This window comes from Schistocerca piceifrons, chromosome 6 (assembly GCF_021461385.2).
Source record: "Schistocerca piceifrons isolate TAMUIC-IGC-003096 chromosome 6, iqSchPice1.1, whole genome shotgun sequence".
In the NCBI taxonomy this organism is placed as follows: Eukaryota; Metazoa; Arthropoda; class Insecta; order Orthoptera; family Acrididae; genus Schistocerca; species Schistocerca piceifrons.
The window spans coordinates 234668126-234680392 of NC_060143.1; the positions used below are offsets into that span (position 1 = coordinate 234668126).

General features: G+C 43.6%; 1 protein-coding gene across 3 annotated transcripts in view; it reads left to right on the forward strand.

The window, feature by feature from the left end:
- The window catches only part of LOC124803048 (fatty acid 2-hydroxylase), a 509122-nt gene that overhangs the window by 267229 nt on the left and 229626 nt on the right, over positions 1-12267 (forward strand). The window contains exon 1 of one of the 3 annotated variants that reach the window (XM_047264167.1): positions 5208-5368. The exons of the other annotated variants lie outside the window; for them this stretch is intronic. The gene's annotated coding sequence lies outside the window, so the exon portion shown is untranslated. Of the gene's footprint in view, positions 1-5207; positions 5369-12267 lie in introns of those variants that run through there. 3 annotated transcript variants of the gene reach the window in all.

Sequence of the window (12267 nt, forward strand, 5' to 3'; positions counted from 1 at the left end):
CGGCATAAACCTCTCGCTGCATACTGTCAGAGCCTGTTTTGCCTCTTATACTGATCTTTTCTACATCTGCGCTAATCGTATTCATTCTGGCTACTACCTCCGCAACTTCATCCCTGTGTTTATTTAGCGCCATTTCCTGCCGTGTGACTTGAGCTTCCACGCTGTCTAATGCCCCTTGTTTATCTGCAAGTAAGTCCTCCACTATCTCTTTGATTCGCTCATCCGGCCACACGCCCCTATGTTCTGTAATATCACTCTCTATTGCACTTATTCGTACCTCCAAATTATTGGCTTTTTCTTTCACGGCATCACATACTTGCTTCACCGCACCCAGATTCTTCTCCCCCTCATCTAACCGATTATTAACTGCGGACAGACACTCATCGATAACTGTGTGTAGCTTCCTCATTGCCTCTTTATTTCCCTTATCCATTGCCTCCAATCTTTCCTTATTTGCTTCCAATCTTTCCTTAGTCTCCCTATCTCTCTCCTTAGTCTCCCTATCTCTCTCCTTATTATCTCTATCCATCGCTTCCAATCTTTCCTTATTTGGTTCCAATCTTTCCTTAGTCTCCCTATCCATTGCTTCCAATCTTTCCTTATTCTCCCTATCTCTCTCCTTATTATCTCTATCCATCCTCTGTAAAAACTGTAGTATCACATTGTCATTTGCCACTTTCGACGCGCTCACCTCGTTCGCCCGAGAAACCATAGCCTCGCTAAGGGTAGCTGCACTTTCACTGCATACCTGACCTAGTCCCGGCTCGCCCGCGTCGTCGGGAAAAGCCCCGATTGTGAACAAAGCCCGCCGCATAAAGGATCACCTAGCCGCGGTCCGCTGAACAATTCAGCCCCTTCTGAGTGCTTGCCGTCCCCGCTCATTAACCCATGGTCAACAGCTACTTCCTGCTGCACTGCTACGTCCACCCCAGAATCGCTATTCTCCATGGTGGCTACACTTTTCGACTGCGACCTAGTTACTACGGACACTACGCAAAAAAAAATTATACCACGATCTTCCAGCCTTGGACGATATAGCAATTAATTACATAAAAAAATAAAAGATCCTCACCAATCCAGAAAGAATTTGCAAACAAAAAAATTTTACTTCTTAGCGCTATCACAATATATTCCATCAAAATAAAAAAAATCTTAACAGCAAACCCTAACAGCAAAATATCCTGGCAGGGTCGAAATTATGAGAGGCACCCACATGCCTTGCTCATACTGTGGCATCAAGCAGTCAGGCCAAGCGAGTGGATTCATCCTTATTTATCGAGTAACATGAACTCTCGTACTCACAATTTAGTTACAAATTATCCTCCTGTATGAATAATACGCAACGGAAACATGCATCTGACTATCAGTAATTTACAGAACTCTGACTGTGCACTACGCACTGGCAATACCACATTTTCTTTTTGTCTTTTATTTAACGGCTTTTGTCAACACGTGGCCACCGCACTGAATATGAATGGCGCACACATTATAAATTCGGGACATTATGACAACATACAATTCGAAGGAAAAGTCCACCAATCTTTTTCTTTTCACTATCTTATTTATTCCGATAAATTCTCTAACCTAAACACACAAATTCTACAACCTACAACAATAACACATGAGAAATTCCGCCCAGTGGGCATGGCTTTACAATGGTTAATCTCTATATTATGGTCTCGTAATTATTTTTAACGCTACAGTGCACTTTCTGGATAGGATGGTGGATCTTTTACTATACCTCACACTTCGACTCTCACAATCATCATCACGAAACTTTCCTCCAGACCGAGCGGTACCGAAGGAACAAGCATAACCCACTAATCTTTTGAAACTACCTCGCTACTCTCCCATGCAAACCACACATACCCAAATTACATGACATACACCACACTATAACATGAAATACTACACAGAGAATAGTCACAACATTATCACTTTCAGCTTTCCCACTTCAATTAGTATTTATCCCAGTTTCACACGACACTGCCCCACTTTGTAATTCTACTTTCCTACTATGAACTCTGGAGATATTTGCACGTCTTCCTGTGCAATGCAAGCCAAGCAGCGTTGCTGGATAGACGGCCGACTCACCTTGCTTCTCTCTCAGAGTTTGAATCAAGCGTCACACGGAATCATATCATGCAAAGTAATATTAAGAACATCACACACGCGAGTCCTCAACTGATACCATGGACGAGTACTTCTCTTTATCCTTTGTCTCATACACAGATTGAGACTCACACAGTACTCACCACGTGGAAGTACTCGTCTCTAATTTCAAGTCCTGCACACGCCATTTCTTAAATATTTCAACTTATGATACACACGCTATTTCTTAAATATTTCAACTTATTGTACACACGCTAGTAATTCAGCTTAACTTAAGCACACAGAAGTATTTCAACTTATTGCTACACGTGGTTTCATTGTGACCGTTGGTCACTTCTGAAGATTACTACAATCCCTTTCATATTACCTGCCTGACATTTAATTCTCCCCACAAAAGTTCCTGAAATAGAGAAATTATTATTTCAAACTACTCAAAATACTCAAGTACAGGGTTATTACAAATGATTGAAGCGATTTCACAGATCTACAATAACTTTATTATTTGAGATATTCTCACAATGCTTTGCACACACATACAAAAACTCAAAAAGTCTTTTTAGGCATTTACAAATGTTCGATATGTGCCCCTTTAGTGATTCGGCAGACATCAAGCCGATAATCAAGTTCCTCCCACACTCGGCGCAGCATGTCCCCATCAACGAGTTCAAAAGCATCGTTGATGCGAGCTCGCAGTTCTGGCACGTTTCTTGGTAGAGAAGGTTTAAACACTGAATCTTTCACATAACCCCACAGAAAGAAATCGCATGGGGTTAAGTCGGGAGAGCGTGGAGGCCATGACATGAATTGCTGATCATGATCTCCACCACGACCGATCCATGGGTTTTCCAATCTCCTGTTTAAGAAATGCCGAACATCAAGATGGAAGTGCGGTGGAGCACCATCCTGTTGAAAGATGAAGTCGGCGCTGTTGGTCTTCGGTTCTGGCATGAACCAATTTTCTGCGGGCTACACGTGAAACTTGCCCGCACGCGTTCAACCGTTTCTTCGCTCACTGCAGGCCGACCCATTGATTTCCCCTTACAGAGGCATCCAGAAGCTTTAAACTGCGCATACCATCGCCGAATGGAGTTAGCAGTTGGTGGATCTTTGTTGAACTTCATCCTGAAGTGTCGTTGCACTGTTATGACTGACTGATGTGAGTGCATTTCAAGCACGACATACGCTTTCTCGGCTCCTGTCGCCATTTTGTCTCACTGCGCTCTCGAGCGCTCTGGCGGCAGAAACCTGAAGTGCGGCTTCAGCCGAACAAAACTTTATGAGTTTTTCTACGTATCTGTAGTGTGCCGTGACCATATGTCAATGAATGGAGCTACGGTGAATTTATGAAATCGCTTCAATCATTTGTAATAGCCCTTAAATATTCCACATGCATACCATGTCTCCACTCTTTCATCATTACGAAGCACAACTAAAACAGGTCTTAACAGCACAAGATCCAGCGGCAGAGTGCTGAAACATGGCCGTTCTCTGGGTCCTCTCCCATCTCTGTCGAGGTGGGGGAAGCACCTTGCTATCGTATTGGTCAGCCACATTTCAGGCGCCCAAAGCTCTGGTAAATTTCATCTCTTTGGTCCCACCAAAGGTGGTCAAAGGATCGACTCAAAGATGATCATATATTCACATTCACTATCTGCGGTTAGCAGACGACCATACATTCATTCATTTCACAGATCTCACCAAACTGGATGTAGGGATTTACTTTGTGGGAGTGCACATGTGATCAATTAAATAAATAAATTGTCATTCTTTCCCACACTGGTATCCGGCTTCGCTGTATTAATTGAAATTGAGTTAATTTTACAAAAAAAATGTGTTGTTCTGATAAAAATAATGAAGTATGTTGTACCTATTTTCAATGTTGGGTGGTACTGTACCATTTCAGGCTTACAAAACACTCGTTCGACCTATACAGGGCTATTACAAATGATTGAAGCGATTTCATAAATTCACCGTAGCTCCATTCATTGACATATCAGTGTGAGATCCGTACCACGTCGGGTTGACAGAGTAGATAGAGAAGATCCAAAGAAGAGCGGCGCGTTTCGTCACAGGGCTATTTGGTAAGAGTGATAGCGTTACGGAGATGTTTAGCAAATTCAAGTGGCAGACTCTTCAAGAGAGGCGCTCTGCATCGCGGTGTAGCTTGCTGTCCAGGTTTCGAGAGGGTGCGTTTCTGGATGAGGTATCGAATATATTGCTTTCTCCTACTTATACCTCCCGAGGAGATCACGAATGTAAAATTAGAGAGATTCGAGCGCGCACGGAGGCTTTCCGGCAGTCGTTCTTCCCGCGAACCATACGTGACTGGAACAGGAAATGGAGGTAATGACAGTGGCACGTAAAGTGCCCTCCGCCACACACCGTTGGGTGGCTTTCGGAGTATAAATATAGTTGTAGATGTAGAATGTTGGAAGCAGTTCATCACTTGTTCTTGGATGGTAGGCACAGATGTGAATGGGTTACGATGTGGCTGGTGCACAACACGGGGATCCTCCCTTGTGGTGGTCACATATGGTCGGTCAGAAGCTTCACGAATTGTGTGCTTGCCCTCACATTCAGTTGTATTCCTACATCGGGCCACTGTAATATTGAAATGTCCCACAAATCTGGATAGTGCGCGAATCGGTCAGGTGCCGAGATAGACCGATGATGAAGCCCTTTCAAACTCTGTCACGCGCTGATAATGGTGTTTCACACGAGGCATCGGCATGTCCTTCACAGTGATCCTCAATATCTGAGGCTGTTCATGTCCCTAATACAGCCCACCAAACCTGATAGCTACGCTAAACATGGAAAACAGCAATGCGCTCCAGTAGCCGTTCTATCTGGGACTGTAATCATTTACAAACAGCCCGATGGTGCGTAGTTGTGAAGCGTGTCGTTTGCCACGGTTCCTGTTTTCCCTTAGTTTATTTCTGTTTGAGGTTTCCGCTCTTTCCTAGAGGCCGTTGCGGAGCCTCTGCGAGCTCGCTGCTAGCGCGTCCGCTGCGAGGTGGTGGTCAGCCGTGCGGGGGGCGGAGGCAGTTGAGACGAGTGCTTGGCCCTGCACGACCGTTCTGGAGCGGGACGCTAGGTGCTTCTATGCTAAGAGTGGTTGGCCCAAAAACCCGGGGCGTGAGGACACGAGAGGCCGTAATTCTGTGGACAACGTTTGGTTTCCGTTCATAGGCTGGGGAAGCTATGAAGTCCGTCTGCGGCTGCCAATAACCTCCAGGAGGTGGTGTCGTCACTGAAAGTAAGATTTTTCATCTAGTTATTGCAACGGTCCTCGTCTGGCGGGGACAATCTCCCGGTGCTGTGGGAGCTATTTATAACTGTGTGGCAACGTTTCTCTGCTTTGAGTCTGTGATCGGAAATTGCCTTGCGTGTGTGTTACTGGCCCCTTGCATGATTGTGTATTTGAACGCAATGCTGACTTACTTAAGGCGCGTGTCGGAAAAAAAATAAAAAAATAAAAATTTCTGGCTGTGGACCTTCTGCAGGCCGTTGTTTTCCTATGGACGGCGTAGGTCACTGTGTGGATAAGAACGTTGTAAAATGTAAATAACCTTGTACCGTCTGGCGGAGAGGTAGAGTGAACTGTGCCCAGTTAATTTTATGGATGTCTGAATTGCAAGATTATGTTAATGTTCGCTAATATCTGTTGTGTTTTAGTACGTAGGCATATTTAACTTCAGGCATTGTTATTGTGTATATATTCTTGTGTTAAGGAGTTTAGTTCAAATGGTTCAAATGGCTCTGAGCACTATGGGACTTAACTGCTGAGGTCATCAGTCCCCTAGAACTTAGAACTACTTAAACCGAACTAACCTAAGGACATCACACACATCCATGCCCGAGGCAGGACTCGAACCTGCGACCGTAGCGGTCGCGCTGTTCCCGACTGTAGCGCCTAGAACCGCATGGCCACTCCGAAGGAGTTTAGTCCCCGTGGCATATAAGTGCTCTATTTAGTTATAATTAAGGTAGTGCTAGAGTTTCTATTTGGTAATCCGCCTAGCCACGACTGATGTCGGTTGCTCGGTCTCTCTGAAATGTTGGGTCTATTGGGTAGAGACCGTTGTTGACTTGCTCTCCTCAGCTCCGAATCCCTGTATTGATACTACGGCGGTAATTCTGCCGGAATCTCATTTGCAGAAGTTATCAGTTCTTGTGAGCACAAATAAAGCTACCTATGCCTCTGTTATTTTCGTCCGCTGGCCAGCAAGGTTTGGACAATGATGAAAAATCGCCAACTGGTATTCGTCCAACCTACTGGCTCGTGTTAGACGAGTTTCCTTTCCAGTTCGGGTAAATGTTTCCTCCTTCTGGTGAAGCCGTCATGCTTCCCGAGCCCTGCTTCGGTAATAGTTGCCCGAGCGTCTATTGCCGCTCAATGTTCCAGGAGAATGAAATAAGGGGTTAATTATCTACTCCACCGTTATGCCCAAGAATGGCGAATGAGAGTAGTTCTGGATAACCTAAGTATTGTACATTATTAAGATAATTCTAGGTTTCGAGAAATTGCTGTTTGGCAAAATTTAGCCTTCTCTGTCTGTAATCCGGCGTATTCCACGATCCAACATTGTTATAGAACTGAAAGATTTGATTTTGATACATTTGCGAAGACGTGACCTCATTATTTGCTATTGATGTTAGTTGCTTTAAATGAATCTTCTTTAATCTGTGGTTATATTTCTTAATGAATTATCGTCCTTAACGGTGTAACATTTAACGTACTTCTGATTGTCCCCTATGTCACCTACTGACTTCATTCAGAGACTGAAAAGGTGATCCTTGCTCAAGTTTATGGAACTTTATTAACCGTTGTTCTTTATCGTTTATGGTCTTAAATATATGTTTGTTAAAAAGGAATAATCATAAATTCCTATTGTTTATTAAGTAATTCTTAAGTTATGTAGCAACTCTTACGAGTGCAAACATTCTCTCATTGTTACACTTGCTTGTTCTGTGGTTTGCGCTGAAGGGTGTGACAATAAATGCAAAATCTAAAGTGAAGAGTTGGGGCGAATTAATCCTTTCCCTTATCATTACCTTTAAGATGTCCGCGGCTCGTGCTCTTGCGGTAGCGTTCTCGCTTCACGCGCACGGGGTCCCGGTTTCGATTCCCGGCGGTGTCAGGGTGTTGTGTGTCTTTCATCATCATTTCATCCTCACTCGCAAGTCGCCGTAGTGGCATTAAAGAACAAGGCCACAAATGCCACATGCTCATTTACCTTTAAGATAACTGATTGTTTGTCGCTTGTTAGCCGGCCGCGGTGGTCTAGCGGTTCTAGGCGCGCAGTCCGGAACCGCGCGACTGCTACGGTCGCAGGTTCGAATCCTGCCTCGGGCATGGATGTGTGTGATGTCCTTAGGTTAGTTAGGTTTAAGTAGTTCTAAGTTCTAGGGGACTGATGACCACAGTAGTTAAGTCCCATAGTGCTCAGAGCCATTTGAACCATTTTGTCGCTTGTTGTTGAAATTGGTTGGGAGAATAGTTTATTGATTGACCCCTAGAAAGTGTATATCAACTTGTTACATTGACATAGAGCGTGTCTTCTAGATTCTTCACTTTCTTTGTCAGGCTATGTACTTAATACTGTATGTCTATATCGAATTTTAATTTATTTTCATATGACCAATAATTAAAAATAAAAAGACGCTATTTTTGTTAAAAATACTTAGTCAATATTTTTAACTAACATTTCTGTTTGTTGATGCATATGGAATTTAAATAAAATTAGAGACAGAAGTGGTTCCTAGCGAGAGTGTAACGAGCGACTTCACTGCTGTACACTGATCAGCCAGAACATTACGATCAGCCATCTAATATGCGGTAAGTCAACCTTTGGCACGGCTAACAGCGGCGACACGTCGTGGGATGAAAGCAATGAGGCCTTGGTAGCTGGCTGGAGGGAGATGCTACCACACCTGCCCACAAAAGCGACCTTGATCCCCTTAAATTCGGAGGAGGAAGGCAATGAGCTCTGAGACATCCCAGATGCTCTTCTATCACATCCCAGATGCGTTAGATCGAGTACAGATCTGGCGAGGCGGGGCTGGGGGGGGGGGGGGAGGGGGCAGCACATCAATTCGAAGGCGCCAGTGCGTTCCTCGAACCACTCCGTTACACTCCTCGCCTTGTGACATGCCGCATTATCTTGTTGAAAAATTCCACTGCCGTCGGGAAACATGATCGTCATGGATGGGTTTACGTGCTTTACAACCAGTGTACGATATTCCTTGCCCGCCATGGTGCCTTTGCACGAGCTCCACTTGACCATGGATGCCCACTGAATGTTCCTCAGAGCATAATGGAGCCGCCGCCAGCTTGTCTCCGTTTCATAGTACAGGTATCAAGGAGCTGTCCGATCGTCATAGCGAACAAGGTATCGGGATTCATCAGACCATGCAACGCTCCGCCACTGCATCAACGTCCAGAGCTAATGGTCGTGTGCCATTTCAGTCGTAGTTGCCAATGTTGTGGTGTTAATATTGTCACCTGCATGGGTAGTAGGCTGCGGAGACCCATCATTAGGAGTGTTCGGTGCACTGTGTGTTCAGACACACTTGTACTCTGCCCAGCATTAAAGTCTGATGTTAGTTCCTCTACAGTTCGCCGCCTGTCCTGTTTTACCAGTCTGCCCAGCCTACGACGTCCGATATCTGTAATGAGGGGTGGCCGTCCAACCGCAAGACGTCTGGACGAGGCTTCACTCTGGTTTCACCGTAAGTTGAAGACGCTCACCACAGCACTCCTGGAACATGCAACAAAATGTTGAAATAATTTACGGGTTTGCTGCCGGATGACGTCGTCGACCACCGCCGAAATTTCGGCAGGAGCACACCCTACCATTCTCAAGGCACAACCGCAAGGAGGAAGCAATGTGCAAGGGAATTTAATACCTCGGTTCATAGAGGAGAAACAAGGAAGATGCAACACACAGAACAAGTAACCGCAAAGTCAACACACAACCAAAGATAACCAACATCAGAAACATCGATAGTGACTATTAATCGACAGGTGAGGTAGCACTAGTTCTGTCCCTCTGTTTTTTGATGAGAGACAGAGCGGGATTCCAAGCAGCATTTAGACAAAATCCACCATCTCTGTGTATAAGGTTGCTTGATAGTTTGATTTCAACAGCTTCCTTAAGGGGGGTAGGACGTCAAACGGGCCTACTTGGAGCAAGAGAGTCACCACAGGACTGTATATACTTTTACAAATAAATTCTTAAAACTTTTTCACCATGATCAGGAAGGATTGAGGACTCACACTCATCGCAGTGGAAGTTCAAAAACGTAGCAAAATACCTTTTTTTACATGTGAAATTTCAACATTTTTTCACTTATTACTGTTTGTATTTGTTGCTATAGGTAGACTTTTCTTCCTAAGTAAGAGAGATTCTTCGATGAATTTTTCATAGCATACAAACAGTTGTTACAGGTGAATGAAACTCTAGAATTTTCCAAATCTATTAAAAAACTGTGGAAAAAATTGAGATAATTAAGTATAAAACTTGAATTTTTTCTAAACACGAAGTCTAAAATGCAACAGTTTATTCATTTTTTCATAAATTAAATAACTTCTAGAATTTCATACACCTGTAACTATGGTTTGTATGCTGTGCAAAACTCATCGAAGAATCTCTCTTACTTAGGAAGAAAAGTGTACCTATAGCAACAAATGCAGCCAGTAGTAAGTGAAAAAATGATGAAATTTCACATGTAAAAAAAAGTGTTTTGTTACATTTTTGAGCTTCCACTGCTATGAGTATGAATCGTGAATCCTTCCTGGTCATGCTGTTTTAAAGTTTTATGAATTTATTTGTAAAAGTATAGACATTGGAAATTAAAATGTCGTATGGTGCCTCTCCTGCTTCAAGTCGGCCCGTTTGACGTCCTACCCCCCTTAATGACACTATCCCAATAGCTGGACGTGCAAGCCAGAATCTCCGAGTTGTTGTATTCCATAGGATGACCGGTGTCAAGGCAATGTTCTGCAATAGCGGATTTGCTCAGCTGTTGTAAGCTTGTGTAACGCTTATGTTCAATACACCGGTCTTCCACAGTCCTGATTGTCTGACCAATATATGACATGCCACAACTGCAAGTAATACGATAGACACCAGCCTTACGCAAACCAAGATCATCTTTTACGGACGCCAACAGGGCCTTAATCTTAGAAGGCGGTCGAAAAAAATACGGCCAATCCTGTTGGAAATGCTTCCTGCGTAAGGCAAAAAGGCCGTAGATTTAGGTGCCACTTCGTTGCTATCGTCACTCACAGAAGGCTGATAGCGCAACGCACGTTTGATTTGCCTCTCACTATAACCATTCTGACGAAAGGTGACTTCGAGATGTGATAGGTCAGCTGCAAAACTTTCAGGGTCTGAGATAACGTGGGCCCTGTGAACCAAGGTACGAAGTACTCCTTCACGCTGAGCTGGATGGTGACAACTACCAGCTCGCAGATACAAGTCAGTGTGACTAGGCTTCCTATAAACAGAATGTCATAACGTACCATCAGTCTTCCTTCTGGCCAACACATCAAGGAAGGGAAGGCATCCATTCTTTTCCACCTCCATAGTGAACTGAATATTCGGGAGGATTGAGTTCAGGCGTTCCAAAAACCAGTTTAAATTCTCACTACCATGAGGCCAAACAACAAAAGTATCGTCTACATATCTGAAAAAACATGCAGGTTCAAATGTTCAAATGGCTCTGAGCACTATGGGACTTAACATCTTAGGTCATCAGTCCCCTAGAATTTAGAACTACTTAAACCTAACTAACCTAAGGACATCACACACATCCATGCCCGAGGCAGGATTCGAACTGGCGACCGTAGAGGTCGCGCGGTTCCAGACTGTAGCGCCTAGAACCGCTCGGCCACTCCGGCCGGCTATCGATAGCAGGTTGGAGATCATAATGCTCTTGCTGATCAGTGTACTTCACTATACGCTTAATGACCAGCGGCTGTCCTCATCGGCGAGAACTGTTTTGTACTTAACATAGATTAGAAATTCCAATCTTCAACGCCTGTTTATCGAGTTTTTTTGCGAACTGCGTAGTATTGCTTTAGCAAATTGAAACCTGGTCATTGATCTTCCAATCCTATAAGTGAAGAACATGGAAGACAATCAGTATGTAAAGAGCCCTTTTATGCGAATATCGTATATACGACAAACTCAAGTGTAATCAGAACTTTTCTAAATTTGAAGTAACGGTGTTTGTAACTTAGGCGACCGAAACATTATGGACTTTTTGTTGTCCGACTGCCCATTACTATCTTCATAAATTACCAGCCACGCCTCAGAATCTGAAAAGTGAAAATAATACAGCAAACTGTTTTGATAAATTGCATTTAACTATATTATAATTTTTTTGTTTGGAACTCGTAGAGAATATTTGTACACAAACATAAACAGTGCCATTGATAAACATTATTTCTGAAATCTGAGGTAAAAACTGTGGGCACTGTTTTTAAAAATGTGCACTACTGTATAAAAAGACGAGTCCCCGCGATTATAGTTAATTTTAAGATATAATTATAACAAAGCTGTACAATACCGGTGGTGTACCTCGAATGGTGTACGCAAATAAGAGAAATATTCGAAAAGTAAGGTCCGATCGGGCGCAAAAAGGAAACCACAATGAAAATCCCATGAAGCTTTGCACAGATGTATTGGGCAGTGTCTCTAGTATGCCAGTCGATGGCGTCATGTCCTCTTCTCAGTTCTCAGTGCACAGTGAGCACCTAAAGATGCCTAGATAAATAGTGTCTCTCGCTAAGTACGAGGGCCTGTGAGAGATTTCGCATGATGTCATGCAGGCCACATAACAAAACTGTCATACGTTTCCTACTCCATGACAGTTCTGGGCCAGAATCCGCAGGAACAGTGAAGATGCTCCCGCAGCGTTCTTTACAGGAAGGCTGCATTTTGACGACGTGTACTCATGTCAGATAGTCTTATATTCTGACAGAATCTAACTTTTGCAGAGTTACTTGAAAATGGCCCTAAGGCCGAAATTGCAATCGTAATAATAAATATTTCATACAGTCAACGAAGAGTATGATGTATTTGAAGAAATATCCTATGAATGTGAATCTCAACCATGAGAAGTTTACATGAAGTGTTTGATCACCCA